Below are 24,711 nucleotides of genomic sequence, written 5' to 3' on the forward strand. Positions count from 1 at the left end.
CCCAACCTTCCTCTTTTCGCAGCACGGGCTTAGGACCGGCCATGGTAGAGTTAAAAAAATGGAGAGCTAACACATTGAAGATATTTTCCCAATTCCAACGCTGTGACGGCTGAATGATGTTTCTTTTTGGAGCGGCAGGAGCGGCGTCCTCTGGCTGGTATTCTGACCTTCATCCAAGCTGTGTCAGCATTGGTGGGTGAGATCATGGCGTACGGTAAACTATAGGCGTATATAACTATATATACTATATCATATCATGATAAGTCTCGTTCCCATGTTACCCTGTTAAACCTTCTGCTAGCCACACTTGTCCAGTCCCAGGTGCAGTGAACGTCTTCCTTTCACTTGAAACATAGCGGCACTTTTTTTTACACGGCTGGTTTACTGTCCCAGCACCCAACCTTCCTCTTTTCGCAGCACGGGCTTAGGACCGGCCATGGCAGAGTTAAAAAAATGGAGAGCTAACACATTGAAGATATTTTCCCAATTCCAACGCTGTGACGGCTGAATGATGTTTCTTTTTGGAGCGGCAGGAGCGGCGTCCTCTGGCTGGTATTCTGACCTTCATCCAAGCTGTGTCAGCATTGGTGGGTGAGATCATGGCGTACGGTAAACTATAGGCGTATATAACTATATATACTATATCATATCATGATAAGTCTCGTTCCCATGTTACCCTGTTAAACCTTCTGCTAGCCACACTTGTCCAGTCCCAGGTGCAGTGAACGTCTTCCTTTCACTCGAAACATAGCGGCACTTTTTTTTACAGGGCTGGTTTACTGTCCCAGCACCCAACCTTCCTCTTTTCGCAGCACGGGCTTAGGACCGGCCATGGCAGAGTTAAAAAAATGGAGAGCTAACACATTGAAGATATTTTCCCAATTCCAACGCTGTGACGGCTGAATGATGTTTCTTTTTGGAGCGGCAGGAGCGGCGTCCTCTGGCTGGTATTCTGACCTTCATCCAAGCTGTGTCAGCATTGGTGGGTGAGATCATGGCGTACGGTAAACTATAGGCGTATATAACTATATATACTATATCATATCATGATAAGTCTCGTTCCCATGTTACCCTGTTAAACCTTCTGCTAGCCACACTTGTCCAGTCCCAGGTGCAGTGAACGTCTTCCTTTCACTCGAAACATAGCGGCACTTTTTTTTACAGGGCTGGTTTACTGTCCCAGCACCCAACCTTCCTCTTTTGCAGCACGGGCTTAGGACCGGCCATGGCAGAGTTAAAAAAATAGAGAGCTAACACATTGAAGATATTTTCCCAATTCCAACGCTGTGACGGCTGAATGATGTTTCTTTTTGGAGCGGCAGGAGCGGCGTCCTCTGGCTGGTATTCTGACCTTCATCCAAGCTGTGTCAGCATTGGTGGGTGAGATCATGGCGTACGGTAAACTATAGGCGTATATAACTATATATACTATATCATATCATGATAAGTCTCGTTCCCATGTTACCCTGTTAAACCTTCTGCTAGCCACACTTGTCCAGTCCCAGGTGCAGTGAACGTCTTCCTTTCACTCGAAACATAGCGGCACTTTTTTTTTACAGGGCTGGTTTACTGTCCCAGCACCCAACCTTCCTCTTTTCGCAGCACGGGCTTAGGACTGGCCATGGCAGAGTTAAAAAAATGGAGAGCTAACACATTGAAGATATTTTCCCAATTCCAACGCTGTGACGGCTGAATGATTTTTTTTTTTGGAGCGGCAGGAGAGGCGTCCTCTGGCTGGTATTCTGACCTTCATCCAAGATGTGTCAGCATTGGTGGGTGAGATCATGGCGTACGGTAAACTATAGGCGTATATAACTATATATACTATATCATATCATGATAAGTCTCGTTCCCATGTTACCCTGTTAAACCTTCTGCTAGCCACACTTGTCCAGTCCCAGGTGCAGTGAACGTCTTCCTTTCACTCGAAACATAGCGGCACTTTTTTTTACAGGGCTGGTTTACTGTCCCAGCACCCAACCTTCCTCTTTTTGCAGCACGGGCTTAGGACCGGCCATGGCAGAGTTAAAAAAATGGAGAGCTAACACATTGAAGATATTTTCCCAATTCCAACGCTGTGACGGCTGAATGGTGTTTCTTATTGGAGCGGCAGGAGCGGCGTCCTCTGGCTGGTATTCTGACCTTCATCCAAGCTGTGTCAGCATTGGTGGGTGAGATCATGGCGTACGGTAAACTATAGGCGTATATAACTATATATACTATATCATATCATGATAAGTCTCGTTCCCATGTTACCCTGTTAAACCTTCTGCTAGCCACACTTGTCCAGTCCCAGGTGCAGTGAACGTCTTCCTTTCACTCGAAACATAGCGACACTTTTTTTTATAGGGCTGGTTTACTGTCCCAGCACCCAACCTTCCTCTTTTCGCAGCACGGGCTTAGGACCGGCCATGGCAGAGTTAAAAAAATGGAGAGCTAACACATTGAAGATATTTTCCCAATTCCAACGCTGTGACGGCTGAATGATGTTTCTTTTTGGAGCGGAAGGAGCGGCGTCCTCTGGCTGGTATTCTGACCTTCATCCAAGCTGTGTCAGCATTGGTGGGTGAGATCATGGTGTACGGTAAACTATAGGCGTATATAACTATATATACTATATCATATCATGATAAGTCTCGTTCCCATGTTACCCTGTTAAACCTTCTGCTAGCCACACTTGTCCAGTCCCAGGTGCAGTGAACGTCTTCCTTTCACTCGAAACATAGCGGCACTTTTTTTTACAGGGCTGGTTTACTGTCCCAGCACCCAACCTTCCTCTTTTCGCAGCACGGGCTTAGGACCGGCCATGGTAGAGTTAAAAAAATGGAGAGCTAACACATTGAAGATATTTTCCCAATTCCAACGCTGTGACGGCTGAATGATGTTTCTTTTTGGAGCAGCAGGAGCGGCGTCCTCTGGCTGGTATTCTGACCTTCATCCAAGCTGTGTCAGCATTGGTGGGTGAGATCATGGCGTACGGTAAACTATAGGCGTATATAACTATATATACTATATCATATCATGATAAGTCTCGTTCCCATGTTACCCTGTTAAACCTTCTGCTAGCCACACTTGTCCAGTCCCAGGTGCAGTGAACGTCTTCCTTTCACTTGAAACATAGCGGCACTTTTTTTTACAGGGCTGGTTTACTGTCCCAGCACCCAACCTTCCTCTTTTCGCAGCACGGGCTTAGGACCAGCCATGGCAGAGTTAAAAAAATAGAGAGCTAACACATTGAAGATATTTTCCCAATTCCAACGCTGTGACGGCTGAATGATGTTTCTTTTTGGAGCGGCAGGAGCGGCGTCCTCTGGCTGGTATTCTGACCTTCATCCAAGCTGTGTCAGCATTGGTGGGTGAGATCATGGCGTACGGTAAACTATAGGCGTATATAACTATATATACTATATCATATCATGATAAGTCTCGTTCCCATGTTACCCTGTTAAACCTTCTGCTAGCCACACTTGTCCAGTCCCAGGTGCAGTGAACGTCTTCCTTTCACTCGAAACATAGCGGCACTTTTTTTTACAGGGCTGGTTTACTGTCCCAGCACCCAACCTTCCTCTTTTCGCAGCACGGGCTTAGGACCGGCCATGGCAGAGTTAAAAAAATGGAGAGCTAACATATTGAAGATATTTTCCCAATTCCAACGCTGTGACGGCTGAATGATGTTTCTTTTTGGAGCGGCAGGAGCGGCGTCCTCTGGCTGGTATTCTGACCTTCATCCAAGCTGTGTCAGCATTGGTGGGTGAGATCATGGCGTACGGTAAACTATAGGCGTATATAACTATATATACTATATCATATCATGATCAGTCTCGTTCCCATGTTACCCTGTTAAACCTTCTGCTAGCCACACTTGTCCAGTCCCAGGTGCAGTGAACGTCTTCCTTTCACTCGAAACATAGCGGCACTTTTTTTTACAGGGCTGGTTTACTGTCCCAGCACCCAACCTTCCTCTTTTCGCAGCACGGGCTTAGGAGCGGCCATGGCAGAGTTAAAAAAATGGAGAGCTAACACATTGAAGATATTTTCCCAATTCCAACGCTGTGACGGCTGAATGATGTTTCTTTTTGGAGCGGCAGGAGCGGCGTCCTCTGGCTGGTATTCTGACCTTCATCCAAGCTGTGTTAGCATTGGTGGGTGAGATCATGGCGTACGGTAAACTATAGGCGTATATAACTATATATACTATATCATATCATGATAAGTCTCGTTCCCATGTTACCCTGTTAAACCTTCTGCTAGCCACACTTGTCCAGTCCCAGGTGCAGTGAACGTCTTCCTTTCACTCGAAACATAGCGGCACTTTTTTTTACAGGGCTGGTTTACTGTCCCAGCACCCAACCTTCCTCTTTTCGCAGCACGGGCTTAGGACCGGCCATGGCAGAGTTAAAAAAATGGAGAGCTAACATATTGAAGATATTTTCCCAATTCCAACGCTGTGACGGATGAATGATGTTTCTTTTTGGAGCGGCAGGAGCGGCGTCCTCTGGCTGGTATTCTGACCTTCATCCAAGCTGTGTCAGCATTGGTGGGTGAGATCATGGCGTACGGTAAACTATAGGCGTATATAACTATATATACTATATCATATCATGATAAGTCTCGTTCCCATGTTACCCTGTTAAACCTTCTGCTAGCCACACTTGTCCAGTCCCAGGTGCAGTGAACGTCTTCCTTTCACTCGAAACATAGCGGCACTTTTTTTTACAGGGCTGGTTTACTGTCCCAGCACCCAACCTTCCTCTTTTCGCAGCACGGGCTTAGGACCGGCCATGGCAGAGTTAAAAAAATGGAGAGCTAACACATTGAAGATATTTTCCCAATTACAACGCTGTGACGGCTGAATGATGTTTCTTTTTGGAGCGGCAGGAGCGGCGTCCTCTGGCTGGTATTCTGACCTTCATCCAAGCTGTGTCAGCATTGGTGGGTGAGATCATGGTGTACGGTAAACTATAGGCGTATATAACTATATATACTATATCATATCATGATAAGTCTCGTTCCCATGTTACCCTGTTAAACCTTCTGCTAGCCACACTTGTCCAGTCCCAGGTGCAGTGAACGTCTTCCTTTCACTCGAAACATAGCGGCACTTTTTTTTACAGGGCTGGTTTACTGTCCCAGCACCCAACCTTCCTCTTTTCGCAGCACGGGCTTAGGACCGGCCATGGTAGAGTTAAAAAAATGGAGAGCTAACACATTGAAGATATTTTCCCAATTCCAACGCTGTGACGGCTGAATGATGTCTCTTTTTGGAGCGGCAGGAGCGGCGTCCTCTGGCTGGTATTCTGACCTTCATCCAAGCTGTGTCAGCATTGGTGGGTGAGATCATGGCGTACGGTAAACTATAGGCGTATATAACTATATATACTATATCATATCATGATAAGTCTCGTTCCCATGTTACCCTGTTAAACCTTCTGCTAGCCACACTTGTCCAGTCCCAGGTGCAGTGAACGTCTTCCTTTCACTTGAAACATAGCGGCACTTTTTTTTTACACGGCTGGTTTACTGTCCCAGCACCCAACCTTCCTCTTTTCGCAGCACGGGCTTAGGACCGGCCATGGCAGAGTTAAAAAAATGGAGAGCTAACACATTGAAGATATTTTCCCAATTCCAACGCTGTGACGGCTGAATGATGTTTCTTTTTGGAGCGGCAGGAGCGGCGTCCTCTGGCTGGTATTCTGACCTTCATCCAAGCTGTGTCAGCATTGGTGGGTGAGATCATGGCGTACGGTAAACTATAGGCGTATATAACTATATATACTATATCATATCATGATAAGTCTCGTTCCCATGTTACCCTGTTAAACCTTCTGCTAGCCACACTTGTCCAGTCCCAGGTGCAGTGAACGTCTTCCTTTCACTCGAAACATAGCGGCACTTTTTTTTACAGGGCTGGTTTACTGTCCCAGCACCCAACCTTCCTCTTTTCGCAGCACGGGCTTAGGACCGGCCATGGCAGAGTTAAAAAAATAGAGAGCTAACACATTGAAGATATTTTCCCAATTCCAACGCTGTGACGGCTGAATGATGTTTCTTTTTGGAGCGGCAGGAGCGGCGTCCTCTGGCTGGTATTCTGACCTTCATCCAAGCTGTGTCAGCATTGGTGGGTGAGATCATGGCGTACGGTAAACTATAGGCGTATATAACTATATATACTATATCATATCATGATAAGTCTCGTTCCCATGTTACCCTGTTAAACCTTCTGCTAGCCACACTTGTCCAGTCCCAGGTGCAGTGAACGTCTTCCTTTCACTCGAAACATAGCGGCACTTTTTTTTACAGGGCTGGTTTACTGTCCCAGCACCCAACCTTCCTCTTTTCGCAGCACGGGCTTAGGACCGGCCATGGCAGAGTTAAAAAAATGGAGAGCTAACACATTGAAGATATTTTCCCAATTCCAACGCTGTGACGGCTGAATGATGTTTCTTTTTGGAGCGGCAGGAGCGGCGTCCTCTGGCTGGTATTCTGACCTTCATCCAAGCTGTGTCAGCATTGGTGGGTGAGATCATGGCGTACGGTAAACTATAGGCGTATATAACTATATATACTATATCATATCATGATAAGTCTCGTTCCCATGTTACCCTGTTAAACCTTCTGCTAGCCACACTTGTCCAGTCCCAGGTGCAGTGAACGTCTTCCTTTCACTCGAAACATAGCGGCACTTTTTTTTTACAGGGCTGGTTTACTGTCCCAGCACCCAACCTTCCTCTTTTCGCAGCACGGGCTTAGGACCGGCCATGGCAGAGTTAAAAAAATGGAGAGCTAACACATTGAAGATATTTTCCCAATTCCAACGCTGTGACGGCTGAATGATGTTTCTTTTTGGAGCGGCAGGAGCGGCGTCCTCTGGCTGGTATTCTGACCTTCATCCAAGCTGTGTCAGCATTGGTGGGTGAGATCATGGCGTACGGTAAACTATAGGCGTATATAACTATATATACTATATCATATCATGATAAGTCTCGTTCCCATGTTACCCTGTTAAACCTTCTGCTAGCCACACTTGTCCAGTCCCAGGTGCAGTGAACGTCTTCCTTTCACTCGAAACATAGCGGCACTTTTTTTTACAGGGCTGGTTTACTGTCCCAGCACCCAACCTTCCTCTTTTTGCAGCACGGGCTTAGGACCGGCCATGGCAGAGTTAAAAAAATGGAGAGCTAACACATTGAAGATATTTTCCCAATTCCAACGCTGTGACGGCTGAATGGTGTTTCTTATTGGAGCGGCAGGAGCGGCGTCCTCTGGCTGGTATTCTGACCTTCATCCAAGCTGTGTCAGCATTGGTGGGTGAGATCATGGCGTACGGTAAACTATAGGCGTATATAACTATATATACTATATCATATCATGATAAGTCTCGTTCCCATGTTACCCTGTTAAACCTTCTGCTAGCCACACTTGTCCAGTCCCAGGTGCAGTGAACGTCATCCTTTCACTCGAAACATAGCGACACTTTTTTTTATAGGGCTGGTTTACTGTCCCAGCACCCAACCTTCCTCTTTTCGCAGAACGGGCTTAGGACCGGCCATGGCAGAGTTAAAAAAATGGAGAGCTAACACATTGAAGATATTTTCCCAATTCCAACGCTGTGACGGCTGAATGATGTTTCTTTTTGGAGCGGCAGGAGCGGCGTCCTCTGGCTGGTATTCTGACCTTCATCCAAGCTGTGTCAGCATTGGTGGGTGAGATCATGGCGTACGGTAAACTATAGGCGTATATAACTATATATACTATATCATATCATGATAAGTCTCGTTCCCATGTTACCCTGTTAAACCTTCTGCTAGCCACACTTGTCCAGTCCCAGGTGCAGTGAACGTCTTCCTTTCACTCGAAACATAGCGGCACTTTTTTTTACAGGGCTGGTTTACTGTCCCAGCACCCAACCTTCCTCTTTTCGCAGCACGGGCTTAGGACCGGCCATGGCAGAGTTAAAAAAATGGAGAGCTAACACATTGAAGATATTTTCCCAATTCCAACGCTGTGACGGCTGAATGATGTTTCTTTTTGGAGCGGCAGGAGCGGCGTCCTCTGGCTGGTATTCTGACCTTCATCCAAGCTGTGTCAGCATTGGTGGGTGAGATCATGGCGTACGGTAAACTATAGGCGTATATAACTATATATACTATATCATATCATGATAAGTCTCGTTCCCATGTTACCCTGTTAAACCTTCTGCTAGCCACACTTGTCCAGTCCCAGGTGCAGTGAACGTCTTCCTTTCACTCGAAACATAGCGGCACTTTTCTTTACAGGGCTGGTTTACTGTCCCAGCACCCAACCTTCCTCTTTTCGCAGCACGGGCTTAGGACCGGCCATGGCAGAGTTAAAAAAATGGAGAGCTAACACATTGAAGATATTTTCCCAATTCCAACGCTGTGACGGCTGAATGATGTTTCTTTTTGGAGCGGCAGGAGCGGCGTCCTCTGGCTGGTATTCTGACCTTCATCCAAGCTGTGTCAGCATTGGTGGGTGAGATCATGGCGTACGGTAAACTATAGGCGTATATAACTATATATACTATATCATATCATGATAAGTCTCGTTCCCATGTTACCCTGTTAAACCTTCTCCTAGCCACACTTGTCCAGTCCCAGGTGCAGTGAACGTCTTCCTTTCACTCGAAACATAGCGGCACTTTTTTTTACACGGCTGGTTTACTGTCCCAGCACCCAACCTTCCTCTTTTTGCAGCACGGGCTTAGGACCGGCCATGGCAGAGTTAAAAAAATAGAGAGCTAACACATTGAAGATATTTTCCCAATTCCAACGCTGTGACGGCTGAATGATGTTTCTTTTTGGAGCGGCAGGAGCGGCGTCCTCTGGCTGGTATTCTGACCTTCATCCAAGCTGTGTCAGCATTGGTGGGTGAGATCATGGCGTACGGTAAACTATAGGCGTATATAACTATATATACTATATCATATCATGATAAGTCTCGTTCCCATGTTACCCTGTTAAACCTTCTGCTAGCCACACTTGTCCAGTCCCAGGTGCAGTGAACGTCTTCCTTTCACTCGAAACATAGCGGCACTTTTTTTTTACAGGGCTGGTTTACTGTCCCAGCACCCAACCTTCCTCTTTTCGCAGCACGGGCTTAGGACTGGCCATGGCAGAGTTAAAAAAATGGAGAGCTAACACATTGAAGATATTTTCCCAATTCCAACGCTGTGACGGCTGAATGATTTTTTTTTTTGGAGCGGCAGGAGAGGCGTCCTCTGGCTGGTATTCTGACCTTCATCCAAGCTGTGTCAGCATTGGTGGGTGAGATCATGGCGTACGGTAAACTATAGGCGTATATAACTATATATACTATATCATATCATGATAAGTCTCGTTCCCATGTTACCCTGTTAAACCTTCTGCTAGCCACACTTGTCCAGTCCCAGGTGCAGTGAACGTCTTCCTTTCACTCGAAACATAGCGGCACTTTTTTTTACAGGGCTGGTTTACTGTCCCAGCACCCAACCTTCCTCTTTTTGCAGCACGGGCTTAGGACCGGCCATGGCAGAGTTAAAAAAATGGAGAGCTAACACATTGAAGATATTTTCCCAATTCCAACGCTGTGACGGCTGAATGGTGTTTCTTATTGGAGCGGCAGGAGCGGCGTCCTCTGGCTGGTATTCTGACCTTCATCCAAGCTGTGTCAGCATTGGTGGGTGAGATCATGGCGTACGGTAAACTATAGGCGTATATAACTATATATACTATATCATATCATGATAAGTCTCGTTCCCATGTTACCCTGTTAAACCTTCTGCTAGCCACACTTGTCCAGTCCCAGGTGCAGTGAACGTCTTCCTTTCACTCGAAACATAGCGACACTTTTTTTTATAGGGCTGGTTTACTGTCCCAGCACCCAACCTTCCTCTTTTCGCAGCACGGGCTTAGGACCGGCCATGGCAGAGTTAAAAAAATGGAGAGCTAACACATTGAAGATATTTTCCCAATTCCAACGCTGTGACGGCTGAATGATGTTTCTTTTTGGAGCGGCAGGAGCGGCGTCCTCTGGCTGGTATTCTGACCTTCATCCAAGCTGTGTCAGCATTGGTGGGTGAGATCATGGTGTACGGTAAACTATAGGCGTATATAACTATATATACTATATCATATCATGATAAGTCTCGTTCCCATGTTACCCTGTTAAACCTTCTGCTAGCCACACTTGTCCAGTCCCAGGTGCAGTGAACGTCTTCCTTTCACTTGAAACATAGCGGCACTTTTTTTTACAGGGCTGGTTTACTGTCCCAGCACCCAACCTTCCTCTTTTCGCAGCACGGGCTTAGGACCGGCCATGGCAGAGTTAAAAAAATGGAGAGCTAACACATTGAAGATATTTTCCCAATTCCAACGCTGTGACGGCTGAATGATGTTTCTTTTTGGAGCGGCAGGAGCGGCGTCCTCTGGCTGGTATTCTGACCTTCATCCAAGCTGTGTCAGCATTGGTGGGTGAGATCATGGCGTACGGTAAACTATAGGCGTATATAACTATATATACTATATCATATCATGATAAGTCTCGTTCCCATGTTACCCTGTTAAACCTTCTGCTAGCCACACTTGTCCAGTCCCAGGTGCAGTGAACGTCTTCCTTTCACTCGAAACATAGCGGCACTTTTTTTTACAGGGCTGGTTTACTGTCCCAGCACCCAACCTTCCTCTTTTCGCAGCACGGGCTTAGGACCGGCCATGGCAGAGTTAAAAAAATGGAGAGCTAACATATTGAAGATATTTTCCCAATTCCAACGCTGTGACGGCTGAATGATGTTTCTTTTTGGAGCGGCAGGAGCGGCGTCCTCTGGCTGGTATTCTGACCTTCATCCAAGCTGTGTCAGCATTGGTGGGTGAGATCATGGCGTACGGTAAACTATAGGCGTATATAACTATATATACTATATCATATCATGATAAGTCTCGTTCCCATGTTACCCTGTTAAACCTTCTGCTAGCCACACTTGTCCAGTCCCAGGTGCAGTGAACGTCTTCCTTTCACTCGAAACATAGCGGCACTTTTTTTTACAGGGCTGGTTTACTGTCCCAGCACCCAACCTTCCTCTTTTCGCAGCACGGGCTTAGGACCGGCCATGGCAGAGTTAAAAAAATGGAGAGCTAACACATTGAAGATATTTTCCCAATTCCAACGCTGTGACGGCTGAATGATGTTTCTTTTTGGAGCGGCAGGAGCGGCGTCCTCTGGCTGGTATTCTGACCTTCATCCAAGCTGTGTCAGCATTGGTGGGTGAGATCATGGCGTACGGTAAACTATAGGCGTATATAACTATATATACTATATCATATCATGATAAGTCTCGTTCCCATGTTACCCTGTTAAACCTTCTGCTAGCCACACTTGTCCAGTCCCAGGTGCAGTGAACGTCTTCCTTTCACTCGAAACATAGCGGCACTTTTTTTTACAGGGCTGGTTTACTGTCCCAGCACCCAACCTTCCTCTTTTTGCAGCACGGGCTTAGGACCGGCCATGGCAGAGTTAAAAAAATGGAGAGCTAACACATTGAAGATATTTTCCCAATTCCAACGCTGTGACGGCTGAATGGTGTTTCTTATTGGAGCGGCAGGAGCGGCGTCCTCTGGCTGGTATTCTGACCTTCATCCAAGCTGTGTCAGCATTGGTGGGTGAGATCATGGCGTACGGTAAACTATAGGCGTATATAACTATATATACTATATCATATCATGATAAGTCTCGTTCCCATGTTACCCTGTTAAACCTTCTGCTAGCCACACTTGTCCAGTCCCAGGTGCAGTGAACGTCATCCTTTCACTCGAAACATAGCGACACTTTTTTTATAGGGCTGGTTTACTGTCCCAGCACCCAACCTTCCTCTTTTCGCAGCACGGGCTTAGGACCGGCCATGGCAGAGTTAAAAAAATGGAGAGCTAACACATTGAAGATATTTTCCCAATTCCAACGCTGTGACGGCTGAATGATGTTTCTTTTTGGAGCGGCAGGAGCGGCGTCCTCTGGCTGGTATTCTGACCTTCATCCAAGCTGTGTCAGCATTGGTGGGTGAGATCATGGCGTACGGTAAACTATAGGCGTATATAACTATATATACTATATCATATCATGATAAGTCTCGTTCCCATGTTACCCTGTTAAACCTTCTGCTAGCCACACTTGTCCAGTCCCAGGTGCAGTGAACGTCTTCCTTTCACTCGAAACATAGCGGCACTTTTTTTTACAGGGCTGGTTTACTGTCCCAGCACCCAACCTTCCTCTTTTCGCAGCACGGGCTTAGGACCGGCCATGGCAGAGTTAAAAAAATGGAGAGCTAACACATTGAAGATATTTTCCCAATTACAACGCTGTGACGGCTGAATGATGTTTCTTTTTGGAGCGGCAGGAGCGGCGTCCTCTGGCTGGTATTCTGACCTTCATCCAAGCTGTGTCAGCATTGGTGGGTGAGATCATGGCGTACGGTAAACTATAGGCGTATATAACTATATATACTATATCATATCATGATAAGTCTCGTTCCCATGTTACCCTGTTAAACCTTCTGCTAGCCACACTTGTCCAGTCCCAGGTGCAGTGAACGTCTTCCTTTCACTCGAAACATAGCGGCACTTTTTTTTACAGGGCTGGTTTACTGTTCCAGCACCCAACCTTCCTCTTTTCGCAGCACGGGCTTAGGACCGGCCATGGCAGAGTTAAAAAAATGGAGAGCTAACACATTGAAGATATTTTCCCAATTCCAACGCTGTGACGGCTGAATGATGTTTCTTTTTGGAGCGGCAGGAGCGGCGTCCTCTGGCTGGTATTCTGACCTTCATCCAAGCTGTGTCAGCATTGGTGGGTGAGATCATGGCGTACGGTAAACTATAGGCGTATATAACTATATATACTATATCATATCATGATAAGTCTCGTTCCCATGTTACCCTGTTAAACCTTCTGCTAGCCACACTTGTCCAGTCCCAGGTGCAGTGAACGTCTTCCTTTCACTCGAAACATAGCGGCACTTTTTTTTACAGGGCTGGTTTACTGTCCCAGCACCCAACCTTCCTCTTTTCGCAGCACGGGCTTAGGACCGGCCATGGCAGAGTTAAAAAAATGGAGAGCTAACACATTGAAGATATTTTCCCAATTCCAACGCTGTGACGGCTGAATGATGTTTCTTTTTGGAGCGGCAGGAGCAGCGTCCTCTGGCTGGTATTCTGACCTTCATCCAAGCTGTGTCAGCATTGGTGGGTGAGATCATGGCGTACGGTAAACTATAGGCGTATATAACTATATATACTATATCATATCATGATAAGTCTCGTTCCCATGTTACCCTGTTAAACCTTCTGCTAGCCAAACTTGTCCAGTCCCAGGTGCAGTGAACGTCTTCCTTTCACTCGAAACATAGCGGCACTTTTTTTTACAGGGCTGGTTTACTGTCCCAGCACCCAACCTTCCTCTTTTTGCAGCACGGGCTTAGGACCGGCCATGGCAGAGTTAAAAAAATAGAGAGCTAACACATTGAAGATATTTTCCCAATTCCAACGCTGTGACGGCTGAATGATGTTTCTTTTTGGAGCGGCAGGAGCGGCGTCCTCTGGCTGGTATTCTGACCTTCATCCAAGCTGTGTCAGCATTGGTGGGTGAGATCATGGCGTACGGTAAACTATAGGCGTATATAACTATATATACTATATCATATCATGATAAGTCTCGTTCCCATGTTACCCTGTTAAACCTTCTGCTAGCCACACTTGTCCAGTCCCAGGTGCAGTGAACGTCTTCCTTTCACTCGAAACATAGCGGCACTTTTTTTTTACAGGGCTGGTTTACTGTCCCAGCACCCAACCTTCCTCTTTTCGCAGCACGGGCTTAGGACTGGCCATGGCAGAGTTAAAAAAATGGAGAGCTAACACATTGAAGATATTTTCCCAATTCCAACGCTGTGACGGCTGAATGATTTTTTTTTTTGGAGCGGCAGGAGAGGCGTCCTCTGGCTGGTATTCTGACCTTCATCCAAGATGTGTCAGCATTGGTGGGTGAGATCATGGCGTACGGTAAACTATAGGCGTATATAACTATATATACTATATCATATCATGATAAGTCTCGTTCCCATGTTACCCTGTTAAACCTTCTGCTAGCCACACTTGTCCAGTCCCAGGTGCAGTGAACGTCTTCCTTTCACTCGAAACATAGCGGCACTTTTTTTTACAGGGCTGGTTTACTGTCCCAGCACCCAACCTTCCTCTTTTTGCAGCACGGGCTTAGGACCGGCCATGGCAGAGTTAAAAAAATGGAGAGCTAACACATTGAAGATATTTTCCCAATTCCAACGCTGTGACGGCTGAATGGTGTTTCTTATTGGAGCGGCAGGAGCGGCGTCCTCTGGCTGGTATTCTGACCTTCATCCAAGCTGTGTCAGCATTGGTGGGTGAGATCATGGCGTACGGTAAACTATAGGCGTATATAACTATATATACTATATCATATCATGATAAGTCTCGTTCCCATGTTACCCTGTTAAACCTTCTGCTAGCCACACTTGTCCAGTCCCAGGTGCAGTGAACGTCTTCCTTTCACTCGAAACATAGCGACACTTTTTTTTATAGGGCTGGTTTACTGTCCCAGCACCCAACCTTCCTCTTTTCGCAGCACGGGCTTAGGACCGGCCATGGCAGAGTTAAAAAAATGGAGAGCTAACACATTGAAGATATTTTCCCAATTCCAACGCTGTGACGGCTGAATGATGTTTCTTTTTGGAGCGGCAGGAGCGGCGTCCTCTGGCTGGTATTCTGACCTTCATCCAAGCTGTGTCAGCATTGGTGGGTGAGATCATGGTGTACGGTAAACTATAGGCGTATATAACTATATATACTATATCATATCATGATAAGTCTCGTTCCCATGTTACCCTGTTAAACCTTCTGCTAGCCACACTTGTCCAGTCCCAGGTGCAGTGAACGTCTTCCTTTCACTCGAAACATAGCGGCACTTTTTTTTACAGGGCTGGTTTACTGTCCCAGCACCCAACCTTCCTCTTTTCGCAGCACGGGCTTAGGACCGGCCATGGCAGAGTTAAAAAAATGGAGAGCTAACATATTGAAGATATTTTCCCAATTCCAACGCTGTGACGGCTGAATGATGTTTCTTTTTGGAGCGGCAGGAGCGGCGTCCTCTGGCTGGTATTCTGACCTTCATCCAAGCTGTGTCAGCATTGGTGGGTGAGATCATGGCGTACGGTAAACTATAGGCGTATATAACTATATATACTATATCATATCATGATAAGTCTCGTTCCCATGTTACCCTGTTAAACCTTCTGCTAGCCACACTTGTCCAGTCCCAGGTGCAGTGAACGTCTTCCTTTCACTCGAAACATAGCGGCACTTTTTTTTACAGGGCTGGTTTACTGTCCCAGCACCCAACCTTCCTCTTTTCGCAGCACGGGCTTAGGACCGGCCATGGCAGAGTTAAAAAAATGGAGAGCTAACACATTGAAGATATTTTCCCAATTCCAACGCTGTGACGGCTGAATGATGTTTCTTTTTGGAGCGGCAGGAGCGGCGTCCTCTGGCTGGTATTCTGACCTTCATCCAAGCTGTGTCAGCATTGGTGGGTGAGATCATGGCGTACGGTAAACTATAGGCGTATATAACTATATATACTATATCATATCATGATAAGTCTCGTTCCCATGTTACCCTGTTAAACCTTCTGCTAGCCACACTTGTCCAGTCCCAGGTGCAGTGAACGTCTTCCTTTCACTCGAAACATAGCGGCACTTTTTTTTACAGGGCTGGTTTACTGTCCCAGCACCCAACCTTCCTCTTTTCGCAGCACGGGCTTAGGACCGGCCATGGCAGAGTTAAAAAAATGGAGAGCTAACATATTGAAGATATTTTCCCAATTCCAACGCTGTGACGGATGAATGATGTTTCTTTTTGGAGCGGCAGGAGCGGCGTCCTCTGGCTGGTATTCTGACCTTCATCCAAGCTGTGTCAGCATTGGTGGGTGAGATCATGGCGTACGGTAAACTATAGGCGTATATAACTATATATACTATATCATATCATGATAAGTCTCGTTCCCATGTTACCCTGTTAAACCTTCTGCTAGCCACACTTGTCCAGTCCCAGGTGCAGTGAACGTCTTCCTTTCACTCGAAACATAGCGGCACTTTTTTTTACAGGGCTGGTTTACTGTCCCAGCACCCAACCTTCCTCTTTTCGCAGCACGGGCTTAGGACCGGCCATGGCAGAGTTAAAAAAATGGAGAGCTAACACATTGAAGATATTTTCCCAATTCCAACGCTGTGACGGCTGAATGATGTTTCTTTTTGGAGCGGCAGGAGCGGCGTCCTCTGGCTGGTATTCTGACCTTCATCCAAGCTGTGTCAGCATTGGTGGGTGAGATCATGGCGTACGGTAAACTATAGGCGTATATAACTATATATACTATATCATATCATGATAAGTCTCGTTCCCATGTTACCCTGTTAAACCTTCTGCTAGCCACACTTGTCCAGTCCCAGGTGCAGTGAACGTCTTCCTTTCACTCGAAACATAGCGGCACTTTTTTTTACAGGGCTGGTTTACTGTCCCAGCACCCAACCTTCCTCTTTTCGCAGCACGGGCTTAGGACCGGCCATGGCAGAGTTAAAAAAATGGAGAGCTAACACATTGAAGATATTTTCCCAATTCCAACGCTGTGACGGCTGAATGATGTTTCTTTTTGGAGCGGCAGGAGCGGCGTCCTCTGGCTGGTATTCTGACCTTCATCCAAGCTGTGTCAGCATTGGTGGGTGAGATCATGGCGTACGGTAAACTATAGGCGTATATAACTATATATACTATATCATATCATGATAAGTCTCGTTCCCATGTTACCCTGTTAAACCTTCTGCTAGCCACACTTGTCCAGTCCCAGGTGCAGTGAACGTCTTCCTTTCACTCGAAACATAGCGGCACTTTTTTTTACAGGGCTGGTTTACTGTCCCAGCACCCAACCTTCCTCTTTTCGCAGCACGGGCTTAGGACCGGCCATGGTAGAGTTAAAAAAATGGAGAGCTAACACATTGAAGATATTTTCCCAATTCCAACGCTGTGACGGCTGAATGATGTTTCTTTTTGGAGCGGCAGGAGCGGCGTCCTCTGGCTGGTATTCTGACCTTCATCCAAGCTGTGTCAGCATTGGTGGGTGAGATCATGGCGTACGGTAAACTATAGGCGTATATAACTATATATACTATATCATATCATGATAAGTCTCGTTCCCATGTTACCCTGTTAAACCTTCTGCTAGCCACACTTGTCCAGTCCCAGGTGCAGTGAACGTCTTCCTTTCACTTGAAACATAGCGGCACTTTTTTTTACACGGCTGGTTTACTGTCCCAGCACCCAACCTTCCTCTTTTCGCAGCACGGGCTTAGGACCGGCCATGGCAGAGTTAAAAAAATGGAGAGCTAACACATTGAAGATATTTTCCCAATTCCAACGCTGTGACGGCTGAATGATGTTTCTTTTTGGAGCGGCAGGAGCGGCGTCCTCTGGCTGGTATTCTGACCTTCATCCAAGCTGTGTCAGCATTGGTGGGTGAGATCATGGCGTACGGTAAACTATAGGCGTATATAACTATATATACTATATCATATCATGATAAGTCTCGTTCCCATGTTACCCTGTTAAACCTTCTGCTAGCCACACTTGTCCAGTCCCAGGTGCAGTGAACGTCTTCCTTTCACTCGAAACATAGCGGCACTTTTTTTTACAGGGCTGGTTTACTGTCCCAGCACCCAACCTTCCTCTTTTCGCAGCACGGGCTTAGGACCGGCCATGGCAGAGTTAAAAAAATGGAGAGCTAACACATTGAAGATATTTTCCCAATTCCAACGCTGTGACGGCTGAATGATGTTTCTTTTTGGAGCGGCAGGAGCGGCGTCCTCTGGCTGGTATTCTGACCTTCATCCAAGCTGTGTCAGCATTGGTGGGTGAGATCATGGCGTACGGTAAACTATAGGCGTATATAACTATATATACTATATCATATCATGATAAGTCTCGTTCCCATGTTACCCTGTTAAACCTTCTGCTAGCCACACTTGTCCAGTCCCAGGTGCAGTGAACGTCTTCCTTTCACTCGAAACATAGCGGCACTTTTTTTTACAGGGCTGGTTTACTGTCCCAGCACCCAACCTTCCTCTTTTCGCAGCACGGGCTTAGGACCGGCCATGGCAGAGTTAAAAAAATGGAGAGCTAACACATTGAAGATATTTTCCCAATTCCAACGCTGTGACGGCTGAATGATGTTTCTTTTTGGAGCGGCAGGAGCGGCGTCCTCTGGCTGGTATTCTGACCTTCATCCAAGCTGTGTCAGCATTGGTGGGTGAGATCATGGCGTACGGTAAACTATAGGCGTATATAACTATATATACTATATCATATCATGATAAGTCTCGTTCCCATGTTACCCTGTTAAACCTTCTGCTAGCCACACTTGTCCAGTCCCAGGTGCAGTGAACGTCTTCCTTTCACTCGAAACATAGCGGCACTTTTTTTTTACAGGGCTGGTTTACTGTCCCAGCACCCAACCTTCCTCTTTTCGCAGCACGGGCTTAGGACCGGCCATGGCAGAGTTAAAAAAATGGAGAGCTAACACATTGAAGATATTTTCCCAATTCCAACGCTGTGACGGCTGAATGATGTTTCTTTTTGGAGCGGCAGGAGCGGCGTCCTCTGGCTGGTATTCTGACCTTCATCCAAGCTGTGTCAGCATTGGTGGGTGAGATCATGGCGTACGGTAAACTATAGGCGTATATAACTATATATACTATATCATATCATGATAAGTCTCGTTCCCATGTTACCCTGTTAAACCTTCTGCTAGCCACACTTGTCCAGTCCCAGGTGCAGTGAACGTCTTCCTTTCACTCGAAACATAGCGGCACTTTTTTTTACAGGGCTGGTTTACTGTCCCAGCACCCAACCTTCCTCTTTTCGCAGCACGGGCTTAGGACCGGCCATGGTAGAGTTAAAAAAATGGAGAGCTAACACATTGAAGATATTTTCCCAATTCCAACGCTGTGACGGCTGAATGATGTTTCTTTTTGGAGCGGCAGGAGCGGCGTCCTCTGGCTGGTATTCTGACCTTCATCCAAGCTGTGTCAGCATTGGTGGGTGAGATCATGGCGTACCGTAAACTATAGGCGTATATAACTATATATACTATATCATATCATGATAAGTCTCGTTCCCATGTTACCCTGTTAAACCTTCTGCTAGCCACACTTGTCCAGTCCCAGGTGCAGTGAACGTCTTCCTTTCACTCGAAACATAGCGGCACTTTTTTTTACAGGGCTGGTTTACTGTCCCAGCACCCAACCTTCCTCTTTTTGCAGCACGGGCTTAGGACCGGCCATGGCAGAGTTAAAAAAATAGAGAGCTAACACATTGAAGATATTTTCCCAATTCCAACGCTGTGACGGCTGAATGATGTTTCTTTTTGGAGCGGCAGGAGCGGCGTCCTCTGGCTGGTATTCTGACCTTCATCCAAGCTGTGTCAGCATTGGTGGGTGAGATCATGGCGTACGGTAAACTATAGGCGTATATAACTATATATACTATATCATATCATGATAAGTCTCGTTCCCATGTTACCCTGTTAAACCTTCTGCTAGCCACACTTGTCCAGTCCCAGGTGCAGTGAACGTCTTCCTTTCACTCGAAACATAGCGGCACTTTTTTTTTACAGGGCTGGTTTACTGTCCCAGCACCCAACCTTCCTCTTTTCGCAGCACGGGCTTAGGACTGGCCATGGCAGAGTTAAAAAAATGGAGAGCTAACACATTGAAGATATTTTCCCAATTCCAACGCTGTGACGGCTGAATGATTTTTTTTTTTGGAGCGGCAGGAGAGGCGTCCTCTGGCTGGTATTCTGACCTTCATCCAAGATGTGTCAGCATTGGTGGGTGAGATCATGGCGTACGGTAAACTATAGGCGTATATAACTATATATACTATATCATATCATGATAAGTCTCGTTCCCATGTTACCCTGTTAAACCTTCTGCTAGCCACACTTGTCCAGTCCCAGGTGCAGTGAACGTCTTCCTTTCACTCGAAACATAGCGGCACTTTTTTTTACAGGGCTGGTTTACTGTCCCAGCACCCAACCTTCCTCTTTTTGCAGCACGGGCTTAGGACCGGCCATGGCAGAGTTAAAAAAATGGAGAGCTAACACATTGAAGATATTTTCCCAATTCCAACGCTGTGACGGCTGAATGGTGTTTCTTATTGGAGCGGCAGGAGCGGCGTCCTCTGGCTGGTATTCTGACCTTCATCCAAGCTGTGTCAGCATTGGTGGGTGAGATCATGGCGTACGGTAAACTATAGGCGTATATAACTATATATACTATATCATATCATGATAAGTCTCGTTCCCATGTTACCCTGTTAAACCTTCTGCTAGCCACACTTGTCCAGTCCCAGGTGCAGTGAACGTCTTCCTTTCACTCGAAACATAGCGACACTTTTTTTTATAGGGCTGGTTTACTGTCCCAGCACCCAACCTTCCTCTTTTCGCAGCACGGGCTTAGGACCGGCCATGGCAGAGTTAAAAAAATGGAGAGCTAACACATTGAAGATATTTTCCCAATTCCAACGCTGTGACGGCTGAATGATGTTTCTTTTTGGAGCGGCAGGAGCGGCGTCCTCTGGCTGGTATTCTGACCTTCATCCAAGCTGTGTCAGCATTGGTGGGTGAGATCATGGTGTACGGTAAACTATAGGCGTATATAACTATATATACTATATCATATCATGATAAGTCTCGTTCCCATGTTACCCTGTTAAACCTTCTGCTAGCCACACTTGTCCAGTCCCAGGTGCAGTGAACGTCTTCCTTTCACTCGAAACATAGCGGCACTTTTTTTTACAGGGCTGGTTTACTGTCCCAGCACCCAACCTTCCTCTTTTCGCAGCACGGGCTTAGGACCGGCCATGGTAGAGTTAAAAAAATGGAGAGCTAACACATTGAAGATATTTTCCCAATTCCAACGCTGTGACGGCTGAATGATGTTTCTTTTTGGAGCGGCAGGAGCGGCGTCCTCTGGCTGGTATTCTGACCTTCATCCAAGCTGTGTCAGCATTGGTGGGTGAGATCATGGCGTACGGTAAACTATAGGCGTATATAACTATATATACTATATCATATCATGATAAGTCTCGTTCCCATGTTACCCTGTTAAACCTTCTGCTAGCCACACTTGTCCAGTCCCAGGTGCAGTGAACGTCTTCCTTTCACTTGAAACATAGCGGCACTTTTTTTTACAGGGCTGGTTTACTGTCCCAGCACCCAACCTTCCTCTTTTCGCAGCACGGGCTTAGGACCGGCCATGGCAGAGTTAAAAAAATGGAGAGCTAACACATTGAAGATATTTTCCCAATTCCAACGCTGTGACGGCTGAATGATGTTTCTTTTTGGAGCGGCAGGAGCGGCGTCCTCTGGCTGGTATTCTGACCTTCATCCAAGCTGTGTCAGCATTGGTGGGTGAGATCATGGCGTACGGTAAACTATAGGCGTATATAACTATATATACTATATCATATCATGATAAGTCTCGTTCCCATGTTACCCTGTTAAACCTTCTGCTAGCCACACTTGTCCAGTCCCAGGTGCAGTGAACGTCTTCCTTTCACTCGAAACATAGCGGCACTTTTTTTTACAGGGCTGGTTTACTGTCCCAGCACCCAACCTTCCTCTTTTCGCAGCACGGGCTTAGGACCGGCCATGGCAGAGTTAAAAAAATGGAGAGCTAACATATTGAAGATATTTTCCCAATTCCAACGCTGTGACGGCTGAATGATGTTTCTTTTTGGAGCGGCAGGAGCGGCGTCCTCTGGCTGGTATTCTGACCTTCATCCAAGCTGTGTCAGCATTGGTGGGTGAGATCATGGCGTACGGTAAACTATAGGCGTATATAACTATATATACTATATCATATCATGATAAGTCTCGTTCCCATGTTACCCTGTTAAACCTTCTGCTAGCCACACTTGTCCAGTCCCAGGTGCAGTGAACGTCTTCCTTTCACTCGAAACATAGCGGCACTTTTTTTTACAGGGCTGGTTTACTGTCCCAGCACCCAACCTTCCTCTTTTCGCAGCACGGGCTTAGGACCGGCCATGGCAGAGTTAAAAAAATGGAGAGCTAACACATTGAAGATATTTTCCCAATTCCAACGCTGTGACGGCTGAATGATGTTTCTTTTTGGAGCGGCAGGAGCGGCGTCCTCTGGCTGGTATTCTGACCTTCATCCAAGCTGTGTCAGCATTGGTGGGTGAGATCATGGCGTACGGTAAACTATAGGCGTATATAACTATATATACTATATCATATCATGATAAGTCTCGTTCCCATGTTACCCTGTTAAACCTTCTGCTAGCCACACTTGTCCAGTCCCAGGTGCAGTGAACGTCTTCCTTTCACTCGAAACATAGCGGCACTTTTTTTTACAGGGCTGGTTTACTGTCCCAGCACCCAACCTTCCTCTTTTCGCAGCACGGGCTTAGGACCGGCCATGGCAGAGTTAAAAAAATGGAGAGCTAACATATTGAAGATATTTTCCCAATTCCAACGCTGTGACGGATGAATGATGTTTCTTTTTGGAGCGGCAGGAGCGGCGTCCTCTGGCTGGTATTCTGACCTTCATCCAAGCTGTGTCAGCATTGGTGGGTGAGATCATGGCGTACGGTAAACTATAGGCGTATATAACTATATATACTATATCATATCATGATAAGTCTCGTTCCCATGTTACCCTGTTAAACCTTCTGCTAGCCACACTTGTCCAGTCCCAGGTGCAGTGAACGTCTTCCTTTCACTCGAAACATAGCGGCACTTTTTTTTACAGGGCTGGTTTACTGTCCCAGCACCCAACCTTCCTCTTTTCGCAGCACGGGCTTAGGACCGGCCATGGCAGAGTTAAAAAAATGGAGAGCTAACACATTGAAGATATTTTCCCAATTCCAACGCTGTGACGGCTGAATGATGTTTCTTTTTGGAGCGGCAGGAGCGGCGTCCTCTGGCTGGTATTCTGACCTTCATCCAAGCTGTGTCAGCATTGGTGGGTGAGATCATGGCGTACGGTAAACTATAGGCGTATATAACTATATATACTATATCATATCATGATAAGTCTCGTTCCCATGTTACCCTGTTAAACCTTCTGCTAGCCACACTTGTCCAGTCCCAGGTGCAGTGAACGTCTTCCTTTCACTCGAAACATAGCGGCACTTTTTTTTACAGGGCTGGTTTACTGTCCCAGCACCCAACCTTCCTCTTTTCGCAGCACGGGCTTAGGACCGGCCATGGCAGAGTTAAAAAAATGGAGAGCTAACACATTGAAGATATTTTCCCAATTCCAACGCTGTGACGGCTGAATGATGTTTCTTTTTGGAGCGGCAGGAGCGGCATCCTCTGGCTGGTATTCTGACCTTCATCCAAGCTGTGTCAGCATTGGTGGGTGAGATCATGGCGTACGGTAAACTATAGGCGTATATAACTATATATACTATATCATATCATGATAAGTCTCGTTCCCATGTTACCCTGTTAAACCTTCTGCTAGCCACACTTGTCCAGTCCCAGGTGCAGTGAACGTCTTCCTTTCACTCGAAACATAGCGGCACTTTTTTTTACAGGGCTGGTTTACTGTCCCAGCACCCAACCTTCCTCTTTTCGCAGCACGGGCTTAGGACCGGCCATGGTAGAGTTAAAAAAATGGAGAGCTAACACATTGAAGATATTTTCCCAATTCCAATGCTGTGACGGCTGAATGATGTTTCTTTTTGGAGCGGCAGGAGCGGCGTCCTCTGGCTGGTATTCTGACCTTCATCCAAGCTGTGTCAGCATTGGTGGGTGAGATCATGGCGTACGGTAAACTATAGGCGTATATAACTATATATACTATATCATATCATGATAAGTCTCGTTCCCATGTTACCCTGTTAAACCTTCTGCTAGCCACACTTGTCCAGTCCCAGGTGCAGTGAACGTCTTCCTTTCACTTGAAACATAGCGGCACTTTTTTTTACACGGCTGGTTTACTGTCCCAGCACCCAACCTTCCTCTTTTCGCAGCACGGGCTTAGGACCGGCCATGGCAGAGTTAAAAAAATGGAGAGCTAACACATTGAAGATATTTTCCCAATTCCAACGCTGTGACGGCTGAATGATGTTTCTTTTTGGAGCGGCAGGAGCGGCGTCCTCTGGCTGGTATTCTGACCTTCATCCAAGCTGTGTCAGCATTGGTGGGTGAGATCATGGCGTACGGTAAACTATAGGCGTATATAACTATATATACTATATCATATCATGATAAGTCTCGTTCCCATGTTACCCTGTTAAACCTTCTGCTAGCCACACTTGTCCAGTCCCAGGTGCAGTGAACGTCTTCCTTTCACTCGAAACATAGCGGCACTTTTTTTTACACGGCTGGTTTACTGTCCCAGCACCCAACCTTCCTCTTTTTGCAGCACGGGCTTAGGACCGGCCATGGCAGAGTTAAAAAAATAGAGAGCTAACACATTGAAGATATTTTCCCAATTCCAACGCTGTGACGGCTGAATGATGTTTCTTTTTGGAGCGGCAGGAGCGGCGTCCTCTGGCTGGTATTCTGACCTTCATCCAAGCTGTGTCAGCATTGGTGGGTGAGATCATGGCGTACGGT

This window comes from Staurois parvus, unplaced genomic scaffold (genome assembly GCF_062004578.1).
Source record: "Staurois parvus isolate SC_StPar_1 unplaced genomic scaffold, SC_StPar_1.0 ptg001049l, whole genome shotgun sequence".
In the NCBI taxonomy this organism is placed as follows: domain Eukaryota; kingdom Metazoa; phylum Chordata; class Amphibia; order Anura; family Ranidae; genus Staurois; species Staurois parvus.